Genomic DNA, 20,169 nt, shown 5'->3' on the forward strand with positions numbered 1-20,169 from the left:
GCAATGATGGTGCCAACTTGGGCCAGTGAAGCAACATCCTCCACAACTAGACTGAAGAACAAAACGACAGCAACTTGTCTATTCCCCTTCCCCCAATTCCCCAGCACTGTTCCCATCCCCCCAATTCCCCAGCACTGTTCCCATCCCCCCAATTCCCCAATAAAACTATTTAAAAAAAACCAAAAAACATTTCTGGGCTTCTCCTCTGTGATCTTGTTTTTCTCTGGGCTGGGGGTCTTTGATCGCCAGCAATCAGCAGGGCTGTGTGGCTGGGACCCACTCTGGCCGGGGTTTACCGCCGCCGGCATCCGTTGATTTTCAGACTCTGGACTGAGTTCCAGGCAGGCTGGGGCTGTGTGCGCCAGTTCCGTGTCTGTGTCTGGTGTTTCTCAGCAGGCAAGCAGAGCTCATACACACATTCCTGGGAGGTGAAGGTTTAATTAAAATGGCCTCGGTTACTCGGTTCATGTGTTTCCAAGAGGAGCTATGCGTTTCACCGGTTCACAACAAACCTTAAAATTGGGAGTGGGAGTCAGATATCTCACTTGACCAAAAAGGGTCTTGTGAGCAGGTCAGGTCAGAGTCAAGGCCATCAGAGCCCCGACTTATGGCCCACAGGAAAGAGTGACCATGAGAAGGAGGCCTGGCCGGCAGGAGTTGGAGCCAGAGGTCAGACGTTCAGGCAGTGCAGGCGCAAGTCGGGGTCAAGGTCAGGTCCCTGGCTGGAACCAGAGACACGGAGGGTGAAGCAGGGAGCTGGGTGAGGTGGCAAGACTGCCAGTGACCAGTGCTAGTTGGACTCATGGACTTTGAGAAAGAAAACCAACTTGAGCTTGCTGAACTGAAAAAGGTAAATTTATTATTGGGACATAGGTTGCAGAAAATATTCAAACACGTATCTGATACATATGTGTTTAGTTCTCTAAATATGGAGTACTATATTTAAATGGATAAGATGTTTATATAAAGCAGACCGCATATGTACCTTGCATTTTCAAGTGTAAATAATGAACTTTTATCAATTAACCAGTTGTGGTGGTTTTAGACAGGTTTCCCTGAGTTGGGTGGTTTGACTTTTAGCTCACACTTGTTTTCAGACGCACATGAAAGCTCAGGGCGTGCGTGGAGAGTCATCCGACGCCCGTCAGGTCGGGTCTGGTCCCGGAACAGCACAAAGCCCCCCGTCCCCAGCCTGGCGGTGCCTCTGCCATGGCTTGTGATGATGTATGGCTGTGCCATGGCTTGTTATGTCACGTCCGTTGATAACTCTGTATAATTAATTTGATGCCATCTGATGTGGCAGCAGGTTAGACATCTAAGAAATAAAAAGTCATCCATGCCCCACAGAGCACATCTGTTTAATGGCATAATTCAAATTAATTTCCAGCAATGCTGTGGAAACTCATGGAACTGCTGTGCATTTCTGCCCGCCGTCCCCTCGACTGCTGGGAGCCAGGCTCTGCAGAACCGTCCCGTGTGGCAAGTCCTTGAGCCCACTCACACGAGGCATGTGCTTTAAGCTCTTTTTTATTTGAAAAACATTTTAGAGCTACAGAATTGTAAAAATTATACAGGTCTCAATACTCTTCATCCAACTCCCCCAAATGTTACAGCATCACACTACAAAGATTCACTGAGGAATTCCCCACCGATACACCCTTATTAACTACTAACAAACCTTATTCAAGTTTGGCTGGTTGTCCCCAATGTCCTTTTTCTGGCCAGGGTTTAGTTGTCATGTTCCTTAGTCATCTCCAATCTGGGACATTTCTTTCCACCTTTCTGTGTCTTTTAGGACTTTAACACTATTTTCAGGAGTCCTGGCCTGCTTTTGTTCAGTTTTATAAAGTGTCCCTCCGTTTGGGTTTTTCTGTGTTTCCTCATTATTAGATTGAGGTTATGCATTTTTGGCAAGAATGCCACAGAAGTGCTATTAAGAATCATATTAGGAGGTACAGGACGTTGACGTGTCTTATTACTGGTGTGGTTAAGCCCCTCGCTTGGCCAAGGTGGTATCTGCCAGGTTTCTCCACCATCAAGGTATTATTTTTTCCATTGTGTTCAATTGGTATCTTGTGGGGAGATAGTTTAAGACTATTCCAGTTATTCTCTTTGCCCATTAATATTAACATCTAGCAATGACTCTTGTGTGCAACAGTTATTGCTGTCATGTTGCAAAGTGGCAATTTTCTACTTCCATCTTCTATTCCGTCTACACTTGTTCATTGAAACTGTATTGTCAGGAAGAGCTTGTATTCCTTCTCCCACTCAATTATTTCTTTTTATCAGTATGAACTGATGGATATTTGTTTTATTCTGTGGGTTATAATTTATTCACATTATTATTTATTTTGTTGCTCAGATTGTTCCAGATTTGGCTATTGGAAGAACCTTCAAGAAGGCTACCTTGGTGGTGTGTGTGCATGCATGTGTGTGTCTCTGTGTGTGTCTGTGTGTGTGTTTGTGTGTGTGCATGCACGCTGTGTGTGTGCGTGCGTGCCTGTGTGTGTGTGTGTGTGTGTGTGTGTGTGCATGCGCGCTGTGGGTATCTCTGTGTGTGTCTGTGTGTGTGTGTACGTGTGTGTGTTTGACTAACCTCTGTCATTTTTTCAGCACTCATGTGAAGTATATTTTAAAATCTCCAAATCTGTGATTGGTGCTTCCATTGATCGAAAATAAATTAAGATGAAAGAATATGGCATTTTTGTTGGAGTTTAAACTAAGTCTGATGCCAATTTTCTAAATTTAATATCATGCTGGTTTCTAATTAGGTAAATGCTTTCTCAGAGCTGAGAAGATTTCCACCGGTGCCCCACTTGGAGGGAAGCGGCTTCTGGGCCCAAGCGTTGCTTGCCCATGATTTGCGTTCCCAGAAGCTGGTGGCGCACCTTTGACATGGTTGGTGCTCGGTATCCGTGTACCGAGGGGGAATGACGGCTGAGGTGTTGGGACGGGGACGAGTGAGAGGGAGCCGTGTGGGTGGCTGAGAGCACAGCTCCTGGGGCAGCTTCTCTGTGCAGCGTGCACACAAACTTCCTGGGGTGCTATTAAGGGCGCGTGCTGTGTCAGCGGGTCTGGATGGGGCCTGAGAATCTCCATTCCCATGAGACACGGATTCTGCTGGTTGAGGACCAGACATTGAGCGTTGAGGTGCCTGGGTTCAATCTGATCACATCTACTGCCCGCTAACTAAGAAACCTGTGCGGGTCATTTGACTCCTTTTGACCTTAGATTCATCATTTATAAACGGGAGTAACCACAACAGCACCTCCCTCAGGAGACTGTTACGAGAACTAAGAGAGATTGTGCATGTGTTAGGGACATGTCGCCGTGTCATTCCCAACTGCCTGCATGCCGAAGACAGGAGGAGGCACTGTTCTCAGCTAGGAGGAGACGTGCATGGGTGCAGCCCCTCCATGATTCAGTTTGACATGATTAGAAGCGGGGTTTCCCTCACGTCTTGGCACTGCCAACATTTCACACTATGTGTGTCCATTTACTGGAGTGAGAGAAACCCTGAGTGTCCTGAATGAGGGGATAGAGGACATGGCCCGAATTAGTGTTGCCTCCACTAGAGGGGCTAAGGACCACTGGCGGGAGTGTCTGTAGGTGGCACCCCCCAAACCTCATACATATAGTAGATAGTAGGGGGGAGACCAACATGACCCCATGTATATATTGAATCAATATTTAGGTTCCAGGGGTTCAGTGATGAACCCTGACCTCATGGACTTGATGTTTTAGGATGGGCCAGATGCTCATTAGATAGAGACGTAGCTGTGATGAGGGAAGTAGAACAAGGTGATGTGATAAAGAAATTGGAGGGATGACCACAGCTCAGGAAATGTGTCTTTTAGGATGTGACATGTGAACTTGAGCGGCGTGAGGAGAGGTAGCCAGCCGTGCAGAGGCCAGTGGGCAGGAGCTTGCCACAGAAGCTCAAAGTTCAGAGACCCCAGAGTTGGCACCAGCTTGGGGTCTTTCGCCCAGGTTGTGCACTTACCTGGTGTAGGCCATGAGTCCGTCTGTCTGTCTGATATATTGTCACCTATCATGGGAAGGCAATGTGGCACCATAAGATGAGCACAGGCCTGTGGGCCACACAGAGGGGCTTCACTTCCTACCTCTGTCACCAAGTTTTTGGGTGACCTTGGACAAGTTACTTAACTCCTCAGAGCCTCAGTCTCCTCGTCTCTGAAATGGAAATAATATCCTCTTTCCTGTAGAATTGTGAGGCATACGATGACGTATATAATTGAACACAATGCCTGGTACACAATCATGCTGAATAAATGAAATATGTACTCACATGTGCCATCACATGCATGCAGGCTCATTCCGTATGCATGTGTATTACAGATGCACGTGTGTCCGATGCCTTAAGCATACATATGCCCCTCCTTCCTGCAGCTGATACACTCTTGAACAACAGACTCAACTAGGATTTATGAAGGAAACAAGGCAAAGGAAACAAACATTCATTAAAATCTGATCATTCTTGTTTTCTGCTTAATGCCATTTTGCTGAGCCATCTGGGAACAATTTATTGAAAACCATAATTGTGCATTAAATATTGCGATTTGTTCCAGACTCTGTCTATGGAATGAACGACATGGAGATAAATTGTGTAGCCAGCACGCCGGGCGGCCCTGCAGCTTTTGTTACCGAGACACGTTCCACCGTCTCCACAGTCTCCCTTCCTGTCTTTCATGATCCCATCAGAAAAATAAGTGCTGGTTCCCATAAACATATTGTGCAGGAGAAAAGAGCTCAAATGAAGGCATCACTGAGTTCGGCGCCGATGAAGGCAGTTCAGGGAGAGGTCGGCGGAGAAAGGTGTTTTCCCTTTACCCGGGTTGAGGGGGGTCCCTGGGACCCCCAAGAAAGCTGCAGCTCCATGCAGGGAAGGAGAAGCATTGTCCAAATGGCAGAGCACTTAGCCCCTGAATTCTGACCTGTCCTTAGGAGAGGACTTACCCAGAAGCCTGGGTTTCTGGAGAGCTGGTGACTGTCCCAGTTGCTCTGTGTGGCTGCAGTGACGTCAGTGGAGGTAGAGGTGGGACAGTAGGGGGGCCAGGCTGTTGGGGTCTGAGTTTCTGGGCGGGACGGACCAGATTGCTGTCGGCCATGTGCCCGAGGTTCAGACGAAGGGGGTCGTTTCTTAGCCCTGAACTAGGCTTTAAGTAGGAGCAAAAGGAAACCAATGCTGAAAAGCTGGATAAAAATGGGGACACTTTGGGAAGACGGGAACATAGAAAAGGAAACTAACAAGGGCTCTAAGTTATATTATGTTTTAATGCAACTTGAAAGTCTTAATGTCCCTTTTTTCAATAAGGGATGCCAGTGTCTTGAGGATTTGAGGACCTGGCTCTAATCCCCCCCTGGTATGTCCCCCCTGGTATGTCAAACCTCAGCCGCCTAGTCCTGGACACTCACCGCTGAGCAGCCTCCAGGAGCAGCGTGGTCTTGGGGCTCCCCTCCTTTCTGCTGGCACCCGACCTGCCTTTTCCTGCCGTGGCTCCCTGTGCCACTGGCCCTTCTGTGAAGGTCTCCCCAAGAGCAGGCTGGTTTCCTTCCCTGGGAGCTCAGCTCAAAGCCCTGAACACATGTGGGACAAGTCAGCGACCACCAAGTGGCCCCGCTCAGCCCTCTGCACCGCCCACCAGCCCTGCCATGTACCCGTCCTGCATCGCCTGGTCTAGCCAAGCACTTCGTATTGTGCAGCTGCCCACCCGGAATGACCCCGTGTTTCCTTTCTTCTTGGTTTTCCTTCCTGTCCTCGCCCATCCCACCTCTCCCACCTGACCCCTCTCCCACGGAACCTTCTTTCAGTGTGGCATCATAAATGGAGACTTCCAGAGTAAAGGGCAGCAGGGTAAGAGGCGTGGGAATTGGCACTTTTCTGGGTTCCTGTCCAACCCTTGACATTGTCCTGCTGTGACCTTTGGCCTGTAAGCACCAGGATGAGGACAAGTAAACGCGCAGTTCCTGAGACCTTCCTGTGCAGAGGTCGTTTGTGAAAGAGGCGGCGGTCATGAGCTGTACTCCTAGGGCGCTGGACCTTAACAAGAACAGGAAGCATCTTTACATAAAAAATTCGGGGGCAGGGACTCAATTACGTTAAATATGTATATTTAATAAAGGATTACACACACACGTACCTCGTCACAGAAATCACTCTATAAAGTAATAAAAGTAATGAAGTAATAAACCACGAAATTAAGTTATTGTTCTTGATGGTAGTTTTTTTGCTTTAATTTACATTAATTTTTTTTTATATAATATTCAAAAAAGAACAAATACCATGGTTAAACTATTAGGAATAGGATTCTATATTAAAAATATCCTAAAGGTGCTTAGACAGTTTTCTGTCTTTCGAACCTCTCGAGTTCCAGCCCTGTCTCCCCACCTACATGTTGGGGTCTTTAATTTCCCAGTGCCTCAGTTTCCCTAATGGAGAAGCAGAAATCACAACAGCACCTCTCTGACAACATTGCTGTAACAGTCAAGAAGCTTGTGTACTTAGGCACGAAAATACTTACTAACATATTTATAACTCATTAGATTTTAAGCATTAAATTTTCAACCACTAACACGGCACATTTACATAATCAGTTCCAACACTAGTGGAGACGAACGGGGGTAAAGGGTGAGCACACTCATGACATCGTGATCTTTCCTTACAGAAAGAGCAAAGGGTGAAGTCGATATGAGAAGGAGGCGCTTGCTCCAGTGACATAGAACCTATAACATCATCAGAAACTGCTGCTGGCTTGTGAAGTTGGCAAGGGAGCCACCCCGTTCCCCTCTGGGGCAGGAAAGGCTGCCTGGGTTCTCGGGGTTGGCCGAGACCACCAGCTCAGCTGGCCAGCCTGGCTCATATCCCCAGCCCCTGTCCCAGGAAGTCACAGGACCTGGCGTCTGCCTCGCCCCCTCGCATTGGCGTTTCCCCCGTCCTGCCTTCAGCCCTGCTATCTCGGTGAGGAGGCTCTGCAGGACGGAACAAGTCCCAGGAAGTCCCACCAGCAGGAAGCTGTCCTGCACCTGGGCTTACACGGTGCCACGCTGCTGCCCAAGCCACCACAACACGCACCCAGGGTCGGGGGATTCACAAACAGAAATAGAGAGTGCCTAGTTCAATCTGGATTTTGGATCCACCACCAATTCTTCTTAGAATAGGTATGTCCCATCCAATATGTGTAATACAGTTACAGTAAAACAAATGATCACGTGTTTCTCTGAAACTCAATCTTAACAGGGCATCATCCTGTTTGACCTGGCCACCCTCATTTACCACAGATCCGTGTGCTCACATGAGATGCACTGACATGGCACAGCAGCCCGTGTGCTTAGAGGGGAAGGGGAAAATGTCCACTTCAGGAAGAGGTGGAGAACTAATTTCAGGCCAGAGTCAGCAAATTATAGCCCATGGGCCAAATCTGACTCAGCTCTTGTTTTGGTAAATTTTTATTGGAACGCAGCCATGTGTATTTGTGTACAATTGCCTATGGCTGCTTTCAAACAGCAATGCTGGGGTTGAGTAGTTGTGACAGAGGCTATAGGGTCTGTAAAGCCAAAAATATATACTATGTGCCTTTCACAGAGAAAGCACACTGACCCTTGACTTAGGGCATCAGTGGAGGATGGAGTGACAGCTACCCTTCCTGCTTTATCCCGCCCACTTCTGAAACTGATCCCCTTCGAAGGGGAGGGACCAAGGTTCAAGGAGTTCGGTGTTCTCATCCAGGCTCCTTAGGACCCAAGACACAGGGTGATTGTAAAGATCTCAGAGAAACAGCTTCTAGAAACATCTAGCCAGGACATTGGGAATTGGTGCCAGCAGGACCAAACCCTCCCTCTGCCTCTCCACACAGCAGGGCCTCACGTCTCTGGTCCTTCCAGAGGCTCTGCTCCCTGGAGGTTCCTCTCCAAGTCACCCATGGCCTCAGATGGCAGGCTCACCCCAGAGAGCTTGGATGGTCAGGCCCGTGTGACATCCTTCACCTCACAGTGTCTTTTTCCTGTGCGTTGATCCTAAGAGAGAAAGACCATCTAATCTAGGCATCCAGGGGCCATGGGCAGGGCTGTTGATGCTGGCAAGTGGGGCGGGTGCATCGGGCCAACTGGCTCACTGTCTAGGGCAGTCGTGCAGGCTGTGAGTGACCGGGACGGTCTTCAGAGTCCAGATGCCAGGTACGTACCTCCTCACCAGGCTGAGGGCCAAATAATGGAGGCGCACCGGCCGGCGAGAATGTTGTGCGGGAGGAAGTGTAAGTTCGAGGCAGGGTTTTTGCAGTCTAGCGACGGATCCAGCTGAACCTCAGGAAAAACAGCAGCCAGTTACAGAGGACAGACCATCACTAAGGGCCCTTGGCCAGGAAAGGCTTCTCGGGGTCAGCTTGCAGGAGCCGGGTTACTGGAACAAAGGGCACACATGTTTAGGGCCAAGGCACATCACCTGGGGAAAGCGCTGAGTGACCACCCAGCAAGGACTGGGTCTGTTTCTCCTCAACCTCCTTCTCTGACCAAAAGGCCATGTAAATATGACCCAGGGGGAGCAACCTGGACTTGTGTCCATCCAGGAACGGCTCGGTCTTCCAGGAGCTGCTCGGCTCACTGTGGCGGCTGATTGTCTGGCCGAAGCTCCTCGTCTGCCTGGTGGAAGTAGAAGCTCTTCTGTTCAGCCTGGACCAGACGCTGCCGGAAGGGACAGGGATACACGGTTTACAAAGGCAAAGAGAGAAATAAGCAAATGATGTTAAAAACAGGGGAATGTAACCCCCCTGCCCTGAGTACACTGGTGCCTCATTTGAGAGGAAGTGATTAAAAACGGCCATTTAACTTCCTGTTGGTTACCCGTCCCTCCTTCCTGTGTGTTCGGGTGTTTCAGCCAGAGGTCACTGGAGGAAACGTTTTACCCCTGGTGAGCATGGGCAGGTCCTATATGATACCTGAGCTTCAGGCTACATGTTTTCTCTTTAGTTCAAATCTTTTGCCTCTACCTGAGCCATTTATAACCTGTGGAGAAAGAAATTCACTCAGTTACTCTCTCATTCATTCATTTTCTCTTATCATGTGTTTAGTAGCTTATACTGCTTCATACTATTAGATTTAGTCCACTTCTCTAGGACTAAATTTTTTTTTTGTTTAAACCCTTAGTCAGCAAACTAAGCTCTTATCCAGAATCCCAATACGTTGAACAGATAAAAGCTAGGTCATAACCTTCAGGTAGATACGGCTTGTATGTCTGGGCTCATGTATATATGTATGTGTTTGAATAATTTTCATAGTCTTCAGGACTCTGGAATTCTCTAAGGTGCCTGGCCATCTGTGAGGTCATGCTTGGAAATCCCCCCCGCCTCCTCATATCCCTTCCCTGAGCCCCCGTCCTCACCCCTCCTGCACCTCCCTTGGGTTGGGAAGAGGACGTCCCGGCTATTTCAGTTGAATCTGTAGGACTGAGCCCAGGAGGGGCCCTGGGTTCGTTTTAACAAGATTTCAGCTGAATTTCCCAGCAGCCACAGGCACTAAGAGTAGACTGTTGGATTATCATTCTTCACCCCACATCCATTTTTGCTGATAAAAGACTCTGAGCTGAGCAGGAGACCTTGCTATCCAGTTGGCTCCCCCTGGGTCCTAGGACCATCAGGCTGCCATCTGAGAGGTTTCTGTGGGGCAGAGCCCACCAAGAGCCTGCTTCGGGCATCTCTGCTCCACTCACTCTTTTATTCTGTCCCGAAGCCAAGAATAATGACAGATCTTGGTGATGGAGGCCCTCTTGCCATGAATCCCAGATAAGAGCTCGCCCACCTTCCACTTGAGTGGTTGCCCTTGTCAACAGCCCCCAAATTGGGTTGTATATTGAACCCTATGACTGGCAACCCTGAAGATTTAGGAAACCAGCCCCAATTCTGCTCCACATATTTGCCCTTGTAGTTTCTGAACATGGAGGTCTTGTTCTCCTGAAGGCATTTTTTCTCACAGCATCAGCAGTTTTTTCCCACTGTTTCTCATGTATCATGGGTTTTGGACGTTTCCTGGAGATGCCTTTTGAACACTTGCCAGCCTGCCAAAGTCCTCCTTAATGCCTGGTGCTCGTAGCTAAACCCACCACTTTGGATTTGCACTTTCTGATGCTAAAAAAGGTGACCATGGCCTTTAATTGAGACGCCCGGCTCAGGTCTTGCTGGCAATTTTCACCACCCCTATATAGGCTCAACTCATGGGGACTTTGCAGTCAGCTAAAATACCTAAGATTCTTCACACACATGTTTCTTCAAATCCTTTCTTTTTTCATGTAGACACATTGGATGTATTTTTGAACCTAAGTGTAAATTTTTAAATGATCATTATTAAATTTCTTCTTGTATGTATACTCATTTTCTCTAGTTGTCAAGAGTTTTGTAAACCTCTATTGGTCATTATATTGAGTTGAATTGTGTCCCCCCAAAAGATATCTTCAAGTCCCCAAACCCTGGTACTGGTGCATGTGACATTATTTGGAAATAGGGTCTTTGCAGATACAGTGAAGTTGCCCTGGATTAGTGTGGGCCCTAATCCAATGACTGGTGTTTTTATAAGAAGAAGGAAATTTGGACACAGACACAGGGAGAAGGCCATGTGATGACGGAGGCAGAGAGAGGAGTGATGTAACTCCAAGCTAAGGATAATGACAGTCACCAGAAACTAAATACAGGCAAGGAAGGACCCTCCCTTGGAGCCTTCGGGGGGAGCATGGCCCTGCTGACACCTTGATCTTGGACTTCTGGCCTCCAGAACTGGGAGAGAATACACTTCTGTTGTTTTCAGCTGCCCACTTTGTAATACTTTGTTTCTTTACAAAACAAGGTGTTTCACAAAGAAACAAACAAACAAAACCAATCAGTACAATGGTGTTATAGAAGTTTACAAAATCAGTGAATCACTATCCTTGAAACAATAGTTATATGATGTATTGGGTTGTCGGAAAAGTCATGACGCCTTTTTGCAACGAAAAACAGAATACGTCATGACTTTTCCAACAACCCACTATATTGTGGAATCATATTATAGAGACAGAATAGAGGCCCGGGCAGTGGAGGACAGGTCTTCTGTCTTCTCACTAGGACAGGGTCACGAATTTCACCATCCCTGGCTTCTACACACTGGTGTGTAATATAGTGTTAAGGTGAGCTCTGTGGAACCAAGTCCCCAGTGCTTTTTAAAATATGGTTTCTGTGGTGGATGAGTTTGGGAAATATCGCATATTGTATTTTCCTCCTGGAGATTCATAATTCACATCACAGCATTAAAAACTACAAAAAAAAATGCTGCCGTACACAAATGCTGCCGTAATCAGTGCTTAATCAGTGATTTATAAGCTTGTTCAAGTACCGGGCTCCTTTGTTATTTAATACCTGTTGCTGGCCTGTGGAATTACCACTCGAGAGGATATTCCCTGGGAAATGCTGTGGTACAAGATTCTCATGGATTACGACCGCGTCTGTGTTTCCAGATTTCTCACTTTCCTTAGTGCAGCTTGGTTGCAGGTGGCTTCGGTCACTATGGGACCACTTATGAGGACGCTAGGCAACATTCTTTTGTAACTTTTGTCAATATAAATAGGCTGACCGAACCAGAGGTCAATTATAAAACTATCGTTAAAAAGCATTTTTATCAACGGTCATGATTTTGAGAGAGGAAACACGATACGCAGTTTGAGTTGATATTAAAATCCTGAAAGTTTGCATTCCTTTTGCAAAATAATGCATTCAGGAATCTCTGCTGGTTTTCTCCAAGGTGGGCCAGAAGGGAATACTCGGCCCTGAGCGTGCCCACCTGCCCCACCATCCTCTCCCGAGCACCGACTTCAGCGACAGATGGAAACTCTCCCCTGGGCTTGTCAGTAGGTTCCTGTAACCCCCACCCTCTTTCTCCCTGTGTCTGCACAGACCTCATCCTGGTGTGGAGCTGCCTGTTCAGGGGAAAACATTTGCTGACTTTCCAATATTGCTCATTCTTTCTCCACCAGTGAGTGTGGATGTGACACGGGGAGTTGGGGTAGTGCGGGTCAGGTGGGGGGACCCACCTTGATGGTTAATTGGGTGGAGCTGGGTGCTTTGCCTGTGTCCTCAGAGTATCGGTCAACAGTGATGTCAGGGCTGACTCAGATTTGCAAGTGCACAAGGAATTTTCAAAAGCAGGGAGCCTTAAAGTATGAACTGAGATCCAGGAAAGAAGATGAGGAGGGGTCAGAAAATCGGGGTGGTGGAAGCGAGCCAGGCTGGCCAATTCTCAAGATGGGGACTGGCACAGAGGGGAAACCTGAGCCGTCACTCTCACGAGACAAGCTGGGTCTGCAGGGAAGGCTGAGCATCGTGGGTAATGACGTCCACCTTAGAGTCTGAACTCACTTCCGCTCACAACCTGCCAGCGTCTCTCTACCTTAGTCATCCCTGGGACGTCATTCAAGACATATCAGCACATCAGGAAACAACCAGTGTTGGTGAGGATGTGGGGGTACTGGGACCTTCAGGCACTGCTGCGGGGATGTGAAATGGTGCAGCCACTTTCAAAAACATGCTGGCAATTTCTCAAATGATCACACTCATCATTACCTATGACCAAGCAATTTAATTCCTGGGTAAGTAGCCAAGAGAAAGGAAGACACATGACCACACGAAAACTTGCATATTAATTTCATAGCAGCATTGCTCATCATAGCCCAAAGGTGGGAAAAACCCGGATGTCCATAAGTCGAATGGGCAAATAAACAGTTAGTCAGACATAAGAAGGGCTGACACACGCTTCAACATGGATGCACCCTGGAAACATGCTAAGTGAAAGAATCAGTCACAAAAAACCCACATACTGTGTGATTCCATTTATATGAAATGTCTGAATAAGCGAATCTACAGAGACAGGAAATAGATCAATGGTTGCTTAGGGCTGCGGGCATAAGAGGATAGGGCATTGATGACTGAACCATCAGGGTTTCTTTGCGGGGTGATGCAAATGTGCTAAAATCAACAGTGGTGGTGTTCACACGTCTGTAATATGCTAAAAAACCATTGACTTGTACACTTCAAATGGGTGAATTGTATGGCATGTGAATCTTAATAAAGCTGTTTTGTAAAACAAACACACAAAAACACATGTATCTACAGCACACTCTCTAAGGAGCAGAGTGTGTCAGTTCCAGGGGGTCCCACCATGGGTGCTCAGCAGTGCCACCCCCAATCTTCCTGACACTTAAACTCTTCTGTCCTTGATGCCTTTTCCGCTCCATTGCACCCCTACACACCATCTTTCATGCCAAAAAACATGTTTTATCTCCCCCCAAGAAATTAAGGCTCCCGGTGGGTAGGGGGCGGTGTGCCTTTTACTTTTCGGGGTTCCCCAGAGTATGTAATATGGGGTGGAGCAATGAGCCATGTGCTTGTAACTGTCTGTAGTAAATACTTGCAGAGGATGCAAATAGTTTTTATTTGTCCTTGTAAACTGCACTTTGTGTTTTTGCCAATCTAATCCTTAATTTAAAAAAAAATCAGACATTGAATACATTTGAAGGCATGGCCAGTTCCCAAACTGTCTGTACTAGAAAATGGGTTATAATTCTTTTTGCTCCCCGCACTTTTGTGTTTCTTGCTTGGATGGATTTTATGTTCGTTTATTTGTTCTTCTGTCCAGTCTTTTTGTCATCTCAAATTCCAAGTTATTAGTATAGCTAATGGAGTCATGAAGTACTATTCTTTGAGTACAAAGGTGTCACCAATGACTGACTGCCAGTAGGACATGCACTGTGAATGGCTTCTCTATCTGGAAGAATGTACTTCACTAAGTTACCCATAATTCTAGTTCCTCAGGTCATCAGGTGAGAGGATGGATGAATTGATGGATGGGTAGATGGATGGACGAATGGATGAATGGGTGGGTAGATGTGTGTGTAGATGGATGGGAGGAAGAATGGATGGATGGCAGGTGGATAGATGGGCAGAAGAATGTATGGGTGGGTTGATGGATGTGTAGGTGGATGGATGGGTGGACGGATGGATGGATGAGTTGGTAGATAGATGGGTAGGCAGAGAGAAATTCTTACAGCTGGAAGTGATGTTCGCTCAAATGCCTTCTTTCCCAGGAAAATCACATGGTCAAATAACAACCATATGGACACTAAAGTGTGACTGTCTTGGTTTGGACTCTGGTTCTGCTGCTGTTGTACTGTGACTCTTGGGAAAAGGACTCAGTGTCTTTGATAATTCATTTCCTTACCTATAAGATCAACATAATAACAGCATCTCCCCCCTGGAGGTAATTAGCACAGTGTGTGATGTACAAGTAGGTGCTCAAAAGCGATAGCTCGTATCATTTTTGTAACTGTTATTTATAGCGAGTGAGGAATTGTGCAGGGAAGTGTGAGGGAACTACCTGAGTCTCGCACGGTCAGTGAGATCATGAGAAACAAGGTCTCTCTTGTTCTCAGGCAGCGCCTTTCCATTAAATGGTGCCTCTCTGGGTCAAGTATCTTCAATGACCAAATACCAAGGAACATAAACAGAGATCCAAGTGGCTAGCCACTAAGAAAATAAGGATGCACCCATGTATCTAGAGTCTACAATAAGTGTCTTCATTCGGTCAACAAATGTTTTTGAGTGCTCCCACATGCTGAGCACTGCTCTAGGTACTAGGAATTCAACACTGGAAAACAGATGAAAATAGAGCCACACAAAATCCCTCTTTTCATGGAACTTATATTCCAGTGGGGTTGGGGATACAAAATAAACAAAATGAGCAAGTAAGGTATTTCAAATGTTGAATTGTGATACATGCTAAAGAGAAGACGAGGAAGTAAGATGGTAGTACGTGTGTGTGTGTGTGTGTGTGTGTGTGTGTGTTGGGGAAGGGTGTGATTTTAGACATGGTGGCCATGGAAGAGGAAGTGATGGAGGGAGCCATGGGGAGATCTATGGGGAAGAGCATTCCAGGCAGAGGCAAAGGCAAATGGAAGTGTCCAGAGTGTGGGGGAGAGCGGAAGCCAGTATGGATGGAGAAGAGTCGGAGAAGAACGTGGGAGAGGATGAGGGGTGTCAGAGGAGCCTGAGTCTTTGGAAGGATGTCAGCTGATACTCTAGTGATATGGGCAGCCACTGGAAGGATTTAGGTTTCAGCAGATTTGACCTCTATTGCGATAGTATTAATGTCTTAATGTTGCCTTAGGTGTACTACCATTCTTTCTTCTTTCTTTAGAAAATCACTTTGACATAAGGTAAGTATTTGCAAACCAAAAATAGGACTTGATTCCAGTCACACTGACCTATGAGGAAAGATATCAAATCCATTTAGGTTGATTGTAACTGGAATCACGAACCCTGGTGTGGGCACCCTCAGCCTGCCCAGTCCCCCCCACTCCCAGCTCTCTTTGCTCTAAGAGGTGTTATCTGAGGCTCTTTCCCTCCCCCAAAGACCTGCGAGCTCCCCCCTGAGGCTCCTGCTCAGTGAATGACCGGAAAGTGGGTGAGACCATCCCCAGGTCGGGGGAGGAAGGCCTCCACACAGTTGGGAGGCTGGCTGGGCCCAGGGGTGGCCTGTGCCTGAGAGGTCCTCTTAGGACCCCCTTCCTGAGGCACGTCCTCTTCAGCTATCTACCAGGAAAATCAAACTTTCGAGAGCTTTAACTTTCCCCCTACAGAACTAGAATTCTGTTTTCAAAGTCACTCCACCCCTCAATACGGAAATGTGTACCAACCTGTAAAGCCTCTGACCGGGTGGTGAGCAGGGCGGCCTGCCCTCCTGAAGTCCCCCTGGAGCCCCTGTCCGCGAAGAGGGGCCGCGTCCTTCAAGTGACGACACACTGCTTGTTTACTTGCTGTCACCAGAAAAACAGTGGCTAAGCTCTCCTCCCTCAGCTGTGGCTCCAGTTCAGTGCTGCTTCATAAAGCACGTTCATGCATGTTTGTGACTGTGGTGGCTTCATCTAGAATCGGATATTTGATGACTCTAAAGTGACCAAGTAGAGGCATCTAGGGGATTCTGTTGCCTCCCCTCCTTTCATTTTGCTTAAGGGACTGATACATCCTTTTGCTTTTTCACTTTTCTGAATCATTTTGCTTAATGAGTCTCTTGGAGGCAGCATTTGGTTGAATTTATGGTACAACCAAAAATATGCTCTTGAGACTTTTTCCTTCAGACAGATGGGCTCTTTCAAGAGGCGAGGAGAGCCTGAGCTGCCACATGTATTCACTATATTGCAATGTGTGTTTTTTTTGTAATAATATGTTTCCTTTTGTTCTCCCCTGCCCCACCCGTGCCCTCCTAGGGCAGCCTTCATATATAGCCTCCTAGGATGTTAGCAGAGGGGCTGATTTCTGAAATGCCTTTGAAAAAGACTTTGGAATAACATACTCGCCTCTAAGACAGTCCATAATCTGCTGAGAATGCAATCATTTTGGTGCCAATAGTAATATTTGAAGGGTAAAATACTTTAAGTATCTTATAGTGTCTCCATAGGCCAGTTTGTACTGTGGGCAAATATGGATCGTGGCATTTGACTCAGTGCTCTTGCCAGGAAGTCCCAACCAAAGCCTGCTCTTCTATCTGAAGATCCGAAAACCACCGGGAGAGGAGGCACATCCCGCCCTGGGAAATACCCAGGAGCCCCTGCAGCGGGGAGCAGCCCATGCCACTGACTCAGGAGATTCTAGAAGCAAAGGTATGCCCATGTTCTCCAGCATGAATTTAGCTCAAGGAACAAAATGGCTTTGGTTTTGCTTTGGGCATAAATGATGAAAACAGTGGACTGATAGGATAGGAGAAGGTGGACTGAGAAAAGCAGAGGCAGGAGAAGCTGAGAGCAGCAGAGCTGTTTCCCCTGGTTGAGCAGAGAGCAAATGTCCAGTAGGAAGATCAGGAATGAGGGCGCCTCTGCAACTTGGCGCTCTCTCACCACGAACTACGTAAATCTAAGTCATCGTTTAAAAACGCATTATCGGTTTTAAAAATGGTTTTTGGTATAGGGTCTCTACCCCCTCAAAGTTAACAACACAGAAAAATAAATTAGAAAGGAAGAACATAGAAAGAGGAAGAAGAAAACGTGAGCAAGAGAGCAGGACCTGTATTTGGAATGAGCATTAAAGTTGGTTCTAAGCATCCTTGAAAACAGAGAAAGGATGAGGAAAAATTATCTCATGGTTTCCATGATTATAAATAGGAGTATTTCAGTTCCTTGGGGTTGACTAGATGTTTTCTGGCAGTGAACTACTGGGTTGTCGGAAAAGTTATGATGTATTTTTCTGTTTTTCGTTGCAAAAATGCATTATGACTTTTCCGATAACCCAGTATTAGAATAAGGGTTGCCATGAACTTCAACCCTTAAGAAAAGGCTTACATGGTGCTTTTGTAAGAAACCAAGAGCTGTTTTCTTATGACTACCTTTTCTTACAGTAAACCATGATGAAAGGCCAGGGCATGGCATGACAGTGTAACTCAGTGAACAGGATTCTGGATGAGGTGCCGTTTATGGGATGCAAGTACACAGCTTCTAATAGTCTAACTCGATGCATAGATCACATGTGAGAGGAGCAGAGCAATGAAGGGCAGCGTGTGGCCAAACACGCCCTCACTTGTCTTCATTGAGACTCGTTTGGAGCTCCCACAAAGGGCTACGACCTGCAATTCCACGTGGCTGACGGAGAGCAAGCCGTGTCCCCGAGAGTCCAGAGGCTGGAGTGGCAGGACTGACCTCTCAGTGTCGGGAAGGAGGAGGCTCCTGGCCTCAACATGCAGGAGGCGGTCACCGGCAAAATCTAGGATTGTCTTCAGGGAGTATCTTTGAAGCCGGTCTAACATTGTCTGGTTTTTAACAAAAACTCAGAGTTCCATGCTCTAGGGTCTGGCAGGGACAAGTGGGGCCTGAAACATCTGCAGAAGGAACGTTACCCCTTGTTGTCATTGGAGGTCTGAGAAGGTCTTGGAGAAACTTTCTCTTCTCTGTGCCAAAGCAGCTCAGGACGCTGGGGCCCTTGCCATGGCAACCGAGCTTCACACGTTGACTTGCTCATGAACTCACTGAGTGACGGCTCATTGAGTGATGGCTCATTGAGTCTTGGAGAAATTTCTGCAAAGACAAGGACTTTGGATCTGGGTAGTTCCACTTGAACTGTTCTTCCTGGTTGTGGTTAGATCCTTCGAGGTCACTCTTAGTTCATGATAATAAAATTGTGTCATCAGCAGAAAGGGGGAGATTTATCTTCTTCCCTATTCTGTTGGGGGACACACATCCAGTTTCTTAAAAGCTCTGTGAGACCATTAAGATACAAGTTCATAAGGAAGGATTGGAGGAGAAAACCAACTGCAACTTGGTCTCACACTGGTTGCGACCTTGACCCTGTCTGTTGGGTCACTCCTGCCTCCTCTCATTTGCATCATGGATTTGAATGTGGCCATCTTGCCAAAAACCTCCAAGCAGAGGAATACGAGAATTGTTTTGTTGTACTCCACAGCTTCGGTTTGTAGTTTGCTTCAGAATATAAACTACAGCACCTTGACTTCCTCAGCTGCGTGAAAGGACATCACACTACCTGGATCACTCCCAGGGTTGTCCCAAACAGCACTTTTTTGCATATGCAAAAATACTTCAGAAAAAATCACCAGTGCATCCCCTTCACAAATGTCTGTGTGTCAGCTGCATTCCGTTAACTATCGACATTTCTTAAGTGCTTCATGTTGACCATGAATATGAAGCTTCATTTTGACCATCCACTGTTCCCTGGGAGAGAATTACCTGCACAGACGCATGAGTCAGCACTCAGACCCTCAGAACAGAGCCCTTGGCCGGGAGACAAAAGAGATGGCCACACGCGTTTATCAGTGCTTTATGAGGCCTGTGGATTCTTACTTCTGTGCCAAAAATAGTAGGAGAAAACACAGCATGGTCAAAGACGCTGAAGTGGGGAAATCCCTTCATTCAGAAAAAAAACATGAAGTGCAGGAGTGGAAAGAGAGGCAGATGCAGCTTGCTGAGTTTTCCTGAGGTTATTTGCTTTCGATATGTGGCTTTAGTGCTTGCCCGACTCCTGCTATCACCGAACTTTGGCGACGTGCCTTGAAGATTGAGAATGAATCGGGTGTTCACACAAGCTTGGGGGTTGGGGCACTCAGTGTCATTGCCAAGGGTTCCTGTATGTACAAGGCCTTCCGGCTAAGACCGCTCCTTTCCCCACCCCAGGTGCCCACACTTCTCAGGAGGATGCGCCTTAGCGCTGAGCTTCTAGAATGGAATTCAGCTTTCAACCACAATTGTTATTTTTCCTCCAGCTGAAACCTTGTATTCATCAAGCTGGGTGGTCTATTCAGCCTAATAGCTCTAATTTTCAGAATTCATACACATTATCACCAAAGGATAAACTAACATGTGCTTCAATTCAGGGCATAGATGTTTGTTGTGAAGAGATTATTCTTAAGGACCGTTCTTCGGTTGCTGGATAACATCTAAGATATTTCAGAAGTAGAGGATTTACAGAAATATGTGAGTGTGACTCCCTGTTTCTATCAGCTTTTGGTGCCTTTCCCTTTGCTTGTCTCCAGGACAGCTTCATGAAACTTTCTGAATAGCCCTCCTACCAAGTAACTCTGGGAAATAGATCCACGTGACTGTAACAGTGCGCAATTTCACAGTCGTGGGTTTGAGGGGCTACCACAGTAATTCCTGCCCAATGGGGGTCACTTAAATTAGTGGTAGGCTTTGCAGACATACCTCACTTCTTCTAGAATAGCACTGTGACTTAAAATCCAGCATGGGGTTAGAATTCCTTGACATCTAAGATGCCTTTGTGGGGCTAACTACTGAAGAACTAACAATTGCTAACTTAACAAATTCCAACTGAGAAGGAAGGCTGTTTGCAGAGAAAGTGAAGCCAATGGGGCCCTGAAATGAAGGAGCACACATCCTCCACGAGCCTGGGGGACGGCGTTCCTGCTCAGGGTAAAATACTGCTGGAGTGGGGAGCTGCTGGAGTCTGACGGTTGGACAGATAGAACCCACGATTCCTTTATTTTGGATGGAAAAATGAAGGGCAGAATTCACAAAACTGACATCAGAAGTTCGTGTATTCTACTTAAGTTCATTGCAATAACTCCTGTTTCTGCTCTCAAGGCATTATGCACAGCAGGCAGCATCTCTGTACTCCAAGGCAA

This window comes from Hipposideros armiger, unplaced genomic scaffold, assembly GCF_001890085.2.
Source record: "Hipposideros armiger isolate ML-2016 unplaced genomic scaffold, ASM189008v1 scaffold_17, whole genome shotgun sequence".
Classification (NCBI taxonomy): Eukaryota; Metazoa; Chordata; class Mammalia; order Chiroptera; family Hipposideridae; genus Hipposideros; species Hipposideros armiger.